We start from the raw sequence: 14,415 nt of genomic DNA, 5'->3' as shown, positions 1-14,415 counted from the left end.
AACACACTTCGCGCCAACCCGCGCACGTCAAAGCGTCGTGTATACACCCAGCCGCGATAGTATACGCCTCGGAACTCCCGCTCAACCGGCAATTCACTTTGAAACGGTTCATTCGCAGAGGGCGTTGTAATACGTTTTCTATATAAGACGGGGCGCAATTGTTTGTGCCGCCAAAACAGCGCCGAGGTTATAGTGGACAATCAATCTTAATTTTGCCGCAAGCTCGTCGCAATTCCGGCCTCGCTGAAAACAACCCAATTATACGGACGCTCGCGCGTCCGTGACTGCGTTAATGGCTGCACGGACGAGCTGAAAACGTGCGTTCGTAAAGGCGTATATACCATAAAGACGCGCCTAATGCCCGCGTGTTTATTCCTCATCCAGCAATATAGACAAGCGGAGTGTTCATTGACGTTCATCTTGAGAGCGTTTTTTCTTTTTCTTTTTTCTTTTTTTTAAAGAGCCGATGCGGCCGCATTTCGATTGTGTGGAAATGGCGAAACCGTTCGGGTACTTAATTTAAGTGCACGTTATAACGAACGCCCAGGTGGTCAAAATTAATCGGGAGTCCCCCCACTAATGCGCGCCTCATAATCAGATCGTGGCATTTGTGCGTAACACCCAAGAATTATTTTTCTAACTGGAACGAAAGGACGGAAGATAGAGGAACGACAGAACGATTAAGGGACGCTTACTCCATACTGAAGAATTTATCGGAGCTTCACGTATTTACACATACAAATTATGTTCAGGTTGTTCAGTACAGATTGATGTTCAGTATATACAGACTAAATAGAGCGGTAGAACTAAAACGTGAAATAACGTAATTGCCCAGGTGGGAATTCAACCTCGCAAACACATGCTCAATGCTCAGGCACGAACGTACATCCGTACACGCATAAACACACGCATAAACACACGCATACACTCAGGCAAACGTGCCCGATCCAGTTCAAGCACGAGTTCACATCTATAGAGTGGAAACTCGCGTGTTTATGTCGTCCCAAGGCTGAGTCATCACGGACTGGAAATTCTTTACCGACTGAAGGATATTAGAGAGGGTAAAGCGTAAAGCGAGAAAGCGTATCGGTGAAAGCAGCAATGCAGGAGAGAGAGAGAGAGAGAGAGATGGATAGAAATGTTGTTCTTGCTGGTGTTATGGGATAGAGGCCGCAAAATCCCCTTCGCTGCACCCAGTCAAGGTCACCGTCTCTCTCGATTCCGGCCCCGATCGCCTGACCAAGCAGTCCGTTCACGTATTAAAGTAACGCCTCCCAATAAGCAAAGAGACCAAATAAACCTTAACGAATGCAGAAAATGCGGGTGCAGCTCCAAGGAAGCCAAAAAAAAAAAAGAACAAAAATAAAACGCGCTATAAAGTTGCTGCGCGCGACTGGCTTGCATTCATTAGCCGCTTGACGACCGACGCGCGCGAATCGGGTGGTATGATACACCTAGTAAGCAGCCTGTGGACAAAGGTCATGGACAAGCAACGTGAAAGCGCTCAGGTAACGCTTCGCTATTCTCCGGAGGAACGCGTGTTGGTTTGCTGCAGTGCTAGTTCCCCTGACTTGGTTCGTGTACACTGGGCTTCCGCGACGGAGAGTTGAGTGGCGACTTTCAACTATAAGTCCAAAGCGGGAGTGTGATGTTCCTTGTGCCTGTGGTGTGATGCTCGGCAGGCAACCGTGCGCGATGCTATAGCCACATTGAAATGTGGCTCAGAGACAGCCCATGTGTCTTGCAGTGTTCTTTTGGTTAGCGCTGCCTATCTCTGCGCTGGTTGCCTCGCCGTATAGATTTGCTCTTCCAGCTCGACCTAGTCAGTATACTGTGTTCGGGCTACGTCTCATGCACACTTAAAGCTCCGCTAATTTTGGCGGAGGTTGCAGCTCCTACAAATGGTTCCCTCAGTATACAGCACATGTTCAATTGTTTCTCCAGCTTGGTCAGCGTGTGCCCCTGCACGTTTGAATCCGTACAATTAATCAACTGCTTCGCAAGAAGTTAAACTTGGGCGAGTTGGTGGGAATTCATGCTTAGGAAAATAACAGCGCTAGATAGACAAGGACACAGGCAAAGAACAACACGACACTGGCGCTCATTTCTTGCATACAGTTCGTTTTTTGTACATCGGGCTCTGTCTTCTATCCGAACTTCTTCCGAAATGACCTGGCCGCCTTGGCATCGACGATAGCGGTTTGCGTGTGCAGAGGCAGGGTATGTTCCTGGTATAGGTAAAACAAGGTTTGTGCCCACCGAACTTACAAGCAATTTGTAGTTTCCTAAAGCCTTCGATAGGACACGCCGGAAGAATAATAAAAAAAAAACGGTGCCAGTGTCGTGTTCTTCTTTGCCTGTATCCTTGTCTATCTAGCGCTGTTATTTTCCTAAACATGTTTCGCAAGTCTTTTAAATTGATTGCGTTATCCCTCCAGCCCCTACAAGAAGTCCTCGTGAAAACCTCGAGTTAAATTTATCCTGCAGCCTCTACAAATGCTACTTATGCAATCTCCCTATTGCTAACTACTACCCCTCTGCAACCTAGTTGTTTTCCTAGCCATAGCAATGTCCCAGCCCTTACAACTGTTTCGTTGTTTCTCTAAGCCTGTATACCAATTGTTCCAAGAGAACCTACTACGATTCTTTGATCACTTTCCCGGAATTTCGCAACGTCAACGCTCACCGTTCCAGATTCAGGAAACGATGTTTGGCATTTATGCTGCGGAAATAGACATTACACAGTGGCCTGGAATGGAATGGCGGTGGCTTGCGCAAATTGTTTATCGTCTTGTGTGTTTCGCTCCCTGCTCGGCCGATCTGACTTCTGTCTCTTCTTTCTTGTATTTTTTTTTCTTCTCGCAGAAGGCGTCTTCCAAGAAGATGGTCAAGCGCACCGTCATCAAGTGCTGTCGCTACGTCAGCCTGGGCGCTCTCTGCTCCTCTCCCGTCCTGGTGACGTCATTCCCCACCGAGCCCAACTTGGCGACGTCCCACCGCTCCTCCTGGTCCGCGTGGACGGAGCCCGTCACGTGGTCTCACGGCGCGCAGATGTACATGTGATACCGCCGCGCCACCTATACCGGCGAACCGTGCCTCGCGACTTCTCAACTGTGCTGGAGAAACTGTTCAGCGACATCTCCGTCAGGCAGCAGTGACTGTTTCTCGGTGTACAAATGCAACGTCTCTGTCTCCAATGACGCAACGTCTGCAATGATGCAACGTCTCTGTCTCACATGACGCTTCCTGTTCAGTTGACATTTCACCAGTACTGTCCTGCAAGTGTTGTTGGAGATGATCGAGCTTGCTGGTTCAGCGTTGATAAATCGCAGCGCATAGACGCACAGAAACAAAAAAGAAAGAAAGAAGGTAAGAAAGAAAGAGGGAAGGAAGCTTCGAAGGAACGACGCACGATTGAGCGCCATTTATAGAAACAAAAGTTTATTTTCAGTATTTCTGTGGAAATTTACCGTATCAATATGGGCCGCTGATTATTGAATAAGCCTTTGTTGTTAGTCGGCGATCGCGTGTTAGCTTATTTTTGTCTCTGCGCTACGATTTATCACGGTCTTATACTGCTGCAAGCTACCTTGTTTATCTACCTTTTACCTAGCTACCTTTTACCTACCTGGTGTATACCACTTCTCTTAACTTCCTAGTCCACTTAGTGTGGCCGTATTTCGCCCTAGTTATGCCGCGTCCATATATGGATAAATACTATAGTGTCCAACTTTACGTACGTCGAAAAATATGATGGTATATCCTACTTTAGGCCAGTTGTGTCAACGGTTGTTATATAGCTTTCCCCCGTTCTATAATTTCGCAAGACGTATCTGCTGTCTTCTGACGCACTTCTATACTGTATTTCTCCATATTCGTACTCATTAAAAATCTTGGTTACTATATTCGATCAAATGGCGACAAAATACAACGCCTCTCGCAAAATGCGACCTTGTAGAGTTTTGTTGTACACCTTGTCGTAGTTTTTTTTTTTTTTTTTTGCCGCAGTCTTGTGGCACTCTCCACTGCTGCCTTGTACAATAGTTTGATAGGTACACCCATTCCGTTCACCAACTCGTTTCATATTTTTGGGGATCTTCTATAGTGCCAACTTTTCCTGCGGTGAACCCTTCGCCTTACTCTCAACCTGTTCTAGCCTTTTTCACAGATCCGTATAATCCGCGCCTCTTATCGTCGCCCTGCCGCAATCGCTTATCTTTACTGAGACTTTTGATGCCGCGTGAGTGACCTTAATTGACCGTTCCTTTGATGATATTGTTATGATTCGTATCTTTCATTCTGATTGCGCCTACAGATTTCACCATTCTCGCATATCGACTGTGTACTTCTAACACTCCAGTCCTAGAAGTAGTGTCGATGATCTTTCTGTTATCTCCATGTAACGTCGCCCGTCGTACACCGCGGTTCTCCGTTCTTAGTGCCGCCAACTTACCGTGCCAGTATAGACTAACCTGCGTTTTTTTTTTATTGTAACAATTGTAAAAGAGGATTTTCGCGCTTACCACGTACACTGTTCTGTTCTCGCTCAAGTTTCGCAACAAGATGGCATTTGTTTTTCTCTACTTGTTTTATGTTTGTCTACATCTTTCGCTAATACATTTGCCCCCTTTGATTGCCTGGTTCGTCATAAAATAAATGCGCATGCACCGTTATGTGCGCACCTCGTCATGGGATCAAGTAGCAGCTGTTGCTGAGAAATAAGGTGGATTTTCTATCGCACAGCAGTTATAAGTCCAGACGAACCAAGCAAACAACAAACACCAAGTGCGTTTGTGTTAACGACTGAACGATGCGGACCCGAGAATGCAAACTTGTTGCGAAATTTGAGCAAAGAGAGAAAGAAAGATAAATGAGGTGCGAAAGGTAGGGAGGTTAACCGGAAGATAGATATCCAGTTTGAAAAAAAAGGCAGTGGTGAGCGAGAAATGTGATTTTAATATTCGTGAATTTAAAAAGCAAGTCACTGTGTACCGTGTACATTTACTAGCGAACAACGGGACGGGCGATTTTTATTATTTTTTTTGCGTCTTACCATTAGGTGAATCACCCTGAATAATAACGAAACAAAGATGGCGGTGTGGCCCAACATGTGAAGCAACGACAGCGATATCTATACAGCCAGTATTGCCAGCTGTAAAACACGTGCTGCTTCGAGCGCTATCACTGGCAGTAAAAAAATTCGAGCCGGAGGCGAAGCAACCTTCGCTTCCCTGTCCATCTCAAACCGCGCACAGCTCGAGCAGGAAATCGCTTCACGACTAGTTCGGGTCATATTCATGGGCAAAAATTGAATTCTGGTAGTTTTTTTTTTTTTTGTGCCGAAATAACACTCTTATTATGAGGTACGCCGTAGTTGGGGACTCCGGAATAATTAGGACCACCCGGGGTTCTTTAACGTGCACCCACTGCATGGCACCCGGGCGTTCTTGCATTTCGCCTACATCGAAATGCGGCCGTCGCGGCCGGGATTCGATCCCGCGACCTCGTGCTTAGCAGCGCAACGCCGAAGCGAATATATATATATATATATATATATATATATATATATAAGAAGCCACGATGCATTTGTATGGGGCAAGCTTCGCTCGTGTAGCTTAGAGTACGTGCCGGTAGAAGGTGTCCTCGTTGGAGAAGTGTTGAAAGTTAAAATTGCGCTGTTGATGGGGGTTCGTTTCTGGTCTAATGGCACCGCATGATGTTAACGAAGACGTGCGTTAAAGTGTGGCAAAAGAAAGAATAGAGGAAAGAAGTAGACATAGAGGAAAATGGAGTAATATGTTTAAATAATGGGTCTAGGCTTATTAGGGAAGGGGGGAAGGTAAGGACGCCAAGTATGACTCACTAAGCAGGCTTCGCAAGCGAAGCTCCATATTGAGTTGAGTGTCTCTTACGTAAGCCCGTGGTCGGACCCACTCCTCAAACGGTGTCACCTCCTGTGGGAATGGGAAGGACTCTCAATACATTCCGGGATGTGTACCGGCCCAAAGAGACGACATCGTTTGAGGACACATTGGACGCAAGCTTTTGCCATTAGACCAGAAATGTCCCCCTAGCAAGCACCTGCTTGATGTTATACCAGTTTTGGAGGCTGTCCGATCACCGAGCCAACGAACGCGGATAATTTTGGACGTTTCGTGGTCAGACAAGTTAGATGGTGGCTCAGAATGTTTCCGAATTGAAAGCCAAGTGGCCTGCATATCAGTTCGGCCATCGGTTGTCTGGAGTTTATCAGTTATACCGCACCAACGTGAAGCCACAGTCATTAAACCTGGTATACCAATACAACTTTTTACCTTTACTGATCCGTCTTTACTATACTAGAGTGTAAACGGAAACGATTTTTTGTACCTTGTTCTTTTCGTGTTGTAATGCCAGTACGTTTTCTTGCCTACGATTACTCTCTTCGTGTGCGTTGATAATAGTTATCTGGTCAAGGTTCAAAGGTGCCGAGATAATGTTAAATATGTTCGATGAAGACCGAATACTGTCTAAAGAACGTCGTTCGCAAACCTAAGTGCTGTCGGTTGGTAAATATGATGTGGTATCTTCAAAAACATTCGCCATATAGTTTTTATCTATAGTGCTTTCTCTTGTGTATAATCATACAGTGCCAGTATATTTTGCTGTATTGCGCCACGTTGTATGTTTTCCTTGTTACAAACTTCAAACGCTGAATACGTTTCGCACAGGTGAGATTGCTTGCACGGTCTGTATATATCTGTATATAGAACACAAACTTGTTTTGTATAGTGTGGAATGCGTGCTTTATTGATTACGCGGCTGCCTAAGTTCGCGCCTGGACCTTGTTTCGAAGTATCGGCAGTGATTGAAACGAGCGGGTTCTTATTGATTTAAATGACCGGAAATCCTTGGAAGGTGTGGAAGATTGAACTGGTCGAACTGAACATGCGTGGTTTGTTTGTTACAATAAAAGCGTATTTGTGTTTCGAACGTGTTTGTTTCTTCTGCCTATACTTAGCCAAACTGAGTTCATGGAACTCGTAAACAATTGAGAAATAAATGCTCTTGAAGTTGGTCCCTATCTCCGATTGGTATGTCACGAAAGTGAAAACACAGTTTTTGATTGGAGAGACGCTAAAAAGAAGCGCTGCATTTGTTTAGACTGGATAAAGTATACTTTGAAAACTCTATTTCTGGTAATTTGGCGGTAATGGGCAGATTAATAAAAGAGAAAATAAAGGTAAAAGCTCAATTTTTCGAAATTCGCGCTAAAATCACAGTGCCGGTTCGTCAGGGCGACGGCACGGATTTTAAGGGTTTTCTTTTTTTCAGGCGAAAGCATTATATATGTCTCATTTTGAGGTGACCTTGAAAAGTGGGGCCAAAACTCGGACATAAAATTGGTAAAAAGTATGTCAAAAAATCGATAACTCCATGAGATCCTTACGAACCCCATAACATTATATATCAATCGATAGGTAATTACATGAGATATGTAAATATCGATAAATGAACGTGATAGTCAATGAATTAGTTATCATAATTACCACGAGAAAGCGGAAAAATCGGACGAAAACCCCGAAAAGTTGCCACATACCGAGAATAAATTATAGTAGTGGGTAATGAAGGTAATGATAGTTATAATAATTGGTATACAGAGGTGAATATGGTGAATTAAGAGTGAATTGATGGTGAATTAAAGGGGTTTAGTTGGGTAATAGGAGTCAAACGAAAGGTAAGGATGACATAGAGTGAGGTAAGATAATGAAGAGTAATTGAGAGTGAATTAAGAGTGAATGAAGGTGAATCGAGTGGTGATAGGGTGAATCAAGAGTGATGAAAATTGGAAATTTGCAGTGATAGAGCAAACCAAGTGTGATGGAAGTAAAACCGAGATAGAGTGAACGAAGCTGAACCAAACAGTGATAGGGTGAAACAAGCGTGAATTAAGAGCGACTCAAGGGGTTCTGCAGTGGGGGAGTGACTTGCCAAAAAGTGTATGTGAGATTTGAGGGTCCAAGTGAGAGTGACACAGCAAAAAAATATGCTGAGTCACGGTTCGAGTTTGTGAATCATAGGAAGGGTGAATTGTAAAAAAAAAAAAAAACGTGATGACTTGCGAATATGACTGTAAATTGTAGTTTCAGAGTGATTATGACTCAGCAAAAAGTGCTGAGTCACGGACCGAATTTTGTGAATAAAGGATGACTTGCAAAAATTACTGCGTAATGCGGGTTCAGAGTGACGATGACTCAGCAAAAATAGGTGCCGAGTCACGGCCCGAGTGTGGTGAAATAAAGATGACTTGCACAATTGACTTTTCAAAATATGGGTTCGGAGTGAAGACGCCTCAGCAAAAAAGTGGTCACCATGTCATTGAGTTAGCGGTGCTCGGGCTTTCACCTTCAAGTTCGGAAGTTCAAGTTTCGCCTTTCACCCGGGGTGAAGGCCTCGTTAGGAGCCATAGAGTCTCCCTTTGCCTTACCCCGTGGACATATTTAACATTGTGTATTTACGTCCGAAATAAATTTAAATTGAAATATATTAAAATTGAAATTGAAGTCGTCTTAGTTGTAGCATAAGAAACCCCTAGTAATCTTTTTTTTTTTTTTTTTGTAAGGGCTGGTCGAATATACGAAGTTTAGAATATAAGTACCAAATACTACACACTAAATATTCGTATTCCAACGGAAACTAATAATATTTTTTGAGTATTCGAAACGAACCAAGTATTACGCAACAACCAACCGTTGAAGTATGAATACTGTCATCTGTCGGTTAAAGAAGCGTCCCAAACTACCAGCAGTGAACCACGACGAATGTTTTTGCAACAATGCAGAAACAAAACTAGTAATCTAAGTATTGTTTTTGGTTTCGCAGCGGAAGCTTACATGACAACACGTGACTTTTGCTTGTATAGTGTGCCATTTAGTGTTTTTGGCAGTCTAGGTATGTGGTAGTTTTATCTATTACGCTACAATCTGTGATGTTTTCCTTGAAACCTTCCCTTTCATCCGATTATTAAATTTTGATATTTTTCTCGCCTACAAAAGCTCTAGGTGTTCTCGCTATGGATAACGAATTTGTTATTACGAATTTGTCAATCTGGTTCGAGTGAATAACTTTCTTTGAGTGCCCCTTTACATATCGCAGTTGGATACTGAACGCGTCATCTCAACGTTCATGGAGAAAGTAAACGAATTCTCGTGTTTGTTGTCGTAAAGGCCGCCTTTAGTTGCCTAAACACCGAGATGAAGACGTTCCATCGTGCAGTGGGTTGGCATGCTGATGCTACATTCGGGAATTTCATGTGATACCGGTATTCGAAACACACTTCACGGGCGCTTTTCGTAGCCTAGCTACGATGTGTTTCACGTAACTAGAACCAAAGTTTAAAAATAAACTGGCACACCTTAAACGAACGAGGCGGAAGGTGTATCGCTCGCAATCACCTTGAGTTACTCAGACTACTTCTCGAAGTGCATTTAGTTTGCTAATTAGCCTAGTTTAATTATAAAAATTTTTCAAACGTTCGTTTTAGGCCATAGATCACCCGCCGCAATGGTTGTTTAGTGGCTATGGTGTGGCGCTGGCAAAGCACGAGGCAGCGGGATCAAATCCAGACCACGGCGGCCGCATCCCGGTGGGGCCGAAATGCAAGAACACCCGTGTACTTACATTCAGGTGCACGTCAAAGAACCCCAGGTGGTCCACATTATTCCGGAGTTCCTCATTACGGCGTGCCCCGTAATCAGATCGTGGTTTTCAAATGAAATCAATTTATTCTCCCGTTTACATGCTGGACGGTCATTTTGGGCTAAAAGCTACATACGTATAGCTTGACGTGACCCAAACACTCTGGCACGTAAAACCCCATAATTAAATTCTTAAGGCATAAATCGTATTTGAAATGTTTCAGCGCCTGCTCAGACAGAGAGAGGGATAAAAGGAAGGCAGGGATGTTAACCAGTCAAGAGGCCGGTTGGCTACTCTACGCTGGGGAAGGGAGAAGAGGAATACAAAGAGAGAGAGGGGGTAGAGAGACGTGCACAGACAGAACTACAGAGTCAAAGGCGCTTGCACAAGCCAGACGTTCTCAGAAAGCGCAAGAGTGACCTCACTGCCTTCTGGGCCAATGATCGGTGGGGACGGTGTTCTAGTATATATAACCTATTCACTCAGAGGACGATCATCCAGTTTCCTGAATGCGTTGAACCTAGATTGTGCTTCAAATTGAGGACAGCGGCACAATAAGTAGTCAATGTTCTCCTCGCATCCGCAGACATCAGAAGCAAGACTGTAAGCCATTTCAATTAATGCTGAATAAGCTTTCGTAAAGGCCACTCCCAACCACAACCGACACAGAAGAGACGCTTCGCGTCAGCGTGGTACTGCCGGAGGTCCGAGTTGCAGCAAAGGGTTTTAGTCTGTGCAGTCTGGTGCGCCTTGTATGTGCAGTATTCCACTCAGCTAACGAGAGTTGGCGTGCTAGAATACCAAGCTGTCTCGCAGCGTCGGTCCTTGAGAGAGGAAGCATGAAATGAAGTTACTTCCTTGACGTTATCTTTTACGAGGTCCTCTTACTTTTCGGGCTCTGCAGAAAAGCCCGAGAACTATAAAAAGATGACTGCAACTGCTCTTGCACACTCTCAATCGTGTTTCGAAAGAACAAAGCCCGCATGCGAATCGTAAAAAGAAAAAAAAAAGGGGGGGGGGCCGCCAAGTTCGTTTGCATTCGTCTTCAGCGACCGCCTTTCTCGTATCCTCTAGGACCGTGGCGGATGTTAAAATTCAAAACGAAGGTGCTTATGTAAGCTGAACGTCGAGACCGCTTTCGCGTTTTCTTTCTTTTGCAATCTGCATGCGCGCTTGGCTCTTTCGAAACACGATTGAAAGTGGTAGTAGCCAGACGTGCCAGAGCGCAGTTACGTCATTTTTAGAGCAAAGTTATTAGTGCGACTATATAGAAGCTGTCTACACTTTACATGTCTGTTTTCCCGGATTTCTTACTTTTAAAAAAGCCGGCAAATCCCACGCCCTGTGGGAATCGATGATGTGCGAAGCAGTGTTCGGGGAGCCTACCTGGTTAACGAAACGACCATGAGTGCTCCAAGACGTAGGCGGCTGTTTCATAACCTACATGGCACGCATGTCATGAGCCATGACATTCATGTCATTACCTATCATTTATGTTCGTCATACACTCTTGTCATACTATGCCAATTTTGGTACATACCAAGTTAACGAAACGACCATGAGAGCACCAAGACGTAGGTGGCTAGATAGATAGATAGATAGATAGATAGATAGATAGATAGATAGATAGATAGATAGATAGATAGATAGATAGATAGATAGATAGATAGATAGATAGATAGATAGATAGATAGATAGATAGATAGATAGATAGATAGATAGTCTCAGAGTGGCAAATGTTCGCTAAGAAATGCTTCAAATTTAAAAGAAGAAAAGCTTGATCATTCACGGAATTCACATTATGAGCAAATGCGGGAAATGTTAAGAGTTAAGATGTAGGCTGATTGTGAAGTGTGTGGGTTAATTAGGGGCGAAATGGAAAATGCCGAACCCTCGTTTCTGGCCTGTTAAGACGCGTTATATACGAAACTCTCACAAAGTTTCCGCGCTGCCCCTGAGAGTGGCTTCAAACACACCGATAACGCTCCGGAGAGCTCGCATGCGTAGTTTATTGCAAAAGCCGCTCTCAATTAATCCATACACTTCGAACTTTGGCTACACATAATCTAAAACGCTTCTCTTATTTGCGCCAAGTATGAAGTTGGTGTAAATTATATATAGAGAGTTCGCTCATTACTCTGGGAAGCGTAAAATTGGCACAGAGTCCGCTTTGGAGCGCCTGCTAAATGTTTTTTTTTCTTTTTTTACGAAATATGTACCTGATAGACACGCATTTCAAATGCTTCATTTCTGCCTTGTACAGATACAGACAGCGGACGCGCAGAAAAAGCTGTCAGAAACAGCTTGACAAAGCCGCAGCCCCCTTTCGCTTGGTAGCGGCTTCACAGCAAGGCTTTTAAAACAAAGGTAATTGCGGTGTAATAATAATGTGTTATACAATAATGAACATGTACAAAAGAAACCATAGCAAAATTATACAATATTTAGACAATATTCACCACAAAGGAAAACAGAACCTACATGGTAACATACATAGCACGCAAAGCACTGTTTGAAGCACTGAAGAGATCAAAATTATTATATACATAATCATTTAAGAGGGGAGGAAAAGTGAATTGCAGGCGTTCTCTGCCGGAATTAATTCGAGGGGTCCGCACTACCCAATTGTCCGCGTACCTTGTCTTGTAGGTTGCTTCTCGGGCACGCAAATCAGCAAGGTAACGTATATGTGATTTACGTTTCTCCGTGTTTCCAGTTTAAACCGGACATTCAAGCGGTATTTGTACAAGTTGTGGGTCTTCAGCACACTACTTTGCAGAAAGATATCCGCGTTCGGTGAGCCGCAGGGGACATTGTGAACATGACGAAGGTACTTCTTCTGCAAAATGTAGATGCGCTGAAGACAGCTAATTGTGGCTGTGCCCCACACTAAATGACAATAGTTTGAATAGGAGTAAAAAGGGGAATTATAAAGGAGTAATTTTACTGGCCTTGAAAGAACGTATCTGAGCCAACCTACGTACCCAGTTATTTATTACGACCCAGTTATTTGAGCCAGTTTCGTTGTGATATTGTCCACGTGATATTCTCAAGACATACAGGAGGAAAAAAACTACCACGAGACATTTAAATTGGTCAATCACATCTATACGTCGTGAATTTAGCTTAATCTCGAGGGAGGAGGGAACGGGCTTATTTTTAGGGCGGAATATGACAGCTTGTGTCTTCTTTTCATTTATACGCATGCACTTGGGTTCGGACCATTTTTGTAACTCGTTCATAGTGTCAGTGCATTCCCGAACAAGGAGATCAAAATCATTTCCAGCAAAAAAGATGCTGGTATCATCAGCGTAGATAATAGATTTAGCAGTGGAGTTAATGTTGGAGATCTCAATAAGGTACATATTGAATAGTAATGGTCCCAATATACTGCCCTGTGGAATGCCAGAAATAACATATTTTAGTTCAGATTTCATATTGCCTATGGAGACAGCCTGTTTTCTATGCGATAGATATGATTTAAGAAGCATTCGAGCCTGTAACCGAAAACCATAACACTCTAAGTTATTTAGGAGTATAGTGTGGTTCACTAAGTCGAATGCCTTCGAGAAGTCCACGAAGACACCAATAACGAAGGCTTTCTTTTCAAATTGTGTTAGCATGTATTCCTTTTGTTCGAGTAGTGCTAATTCGGCAGATTTATTTTTACAAAACCCAAATTGATTCGGTGGCAGAAGATCATGCTTATTAATAAAATTAGACAGCCTAGTATACAGAACTTTCTCAAAAGCTTTTGACAAGATTGGGAGTATAGATACTGGTCTATAATTTCCTAAATCATTGCGGTCTCCTTTCTTATACAGAACAGTTTACTTTGGCTATTTGCATTTTATTAGGAAATGTGCTGGTAGCTGAGCATAAGTTAAATATATCTGCAATAACAGGCGCAATGACTCCTATAACATTCTTCACAGGCCTTACTTGAATGCCTTCAATGTCGTGGCTACGGCTGTTATTAAGGTTTTGTATTACTGATATAACTTCTTCTGTTGTAGCCAGGTTCAGAAATATCGTGTCATTATTGTAGGAATTAATGTATTTATTAGAATCATGTGGCGGGTTGTTATGAACTAGGTTTGTAAAAAAGTTGTTAAAGGCATCTGCTAGCTCTTCACCAGATATATCTTTATTATCTAGCTTTAGCGTACTTGGAGCAGCTTGTCGTTGTTCACTTCTCAGTAGGAAAGTTATTCTTGACCACGGCAAATCGTGTCGACCATGTTTAACTTCAAGTAGTGTAGAGTAGTATTCCACACGTGCCTGGCGTAGTGTTTATGGTAACCTATTCCTGTATTTCCTAAACATCCGCAGGTAATCTGCTGAACGTGAATTTAAAAGATTTTGTAAAGCTTGTTTTTCATTTTAATTTCTTGGAGTAACTCAGAAGTTACCCAAGGTTTGCGAGTTTTACGTTTTGATCCACGCACTTTTAATGGCAAGCAGGAATGGTAGCGCTGTTTGAATGCTTGGAGAAACTCACTGTAAGTCTCGTTTGCGTCACTAGCAATGCCAATGTTATCCCACTTAACTTCAACTTCGCATACTGATTTGCCATGGCTTAGTCCCCCAATTCCACTAAGCTTGATTTCGGTGGCGTTTGTATAGTTATGCCAGGTCAGCGGGCTAAATTTTTCGCCGCTTGTGAAACGCACTTGCAACGCTCTTGAGCACCTGCATGCGTAATTTATTGCAAATGCCGCAATAAACGCACAGTCC

This window comes from Dermacentor silvarum, chromosome 9 (genome assembly GCF_013339745.2).
Source record: "Dermacentor silvarum isolate Dsil-2018 chromosome 9, BIME_Dsil_1.4, whole genome shotgun sequence".
Taxonomy (NCBI): domain Eukaryota; kingdom Metazoa; phylum Arthropoda; class Arachnida; order Ixodida; family Ixodidae; genus Dermacentor; species Dermacentor silvarum.
This window is presented reverse-complemented; position numbering follows the sequence as displayed.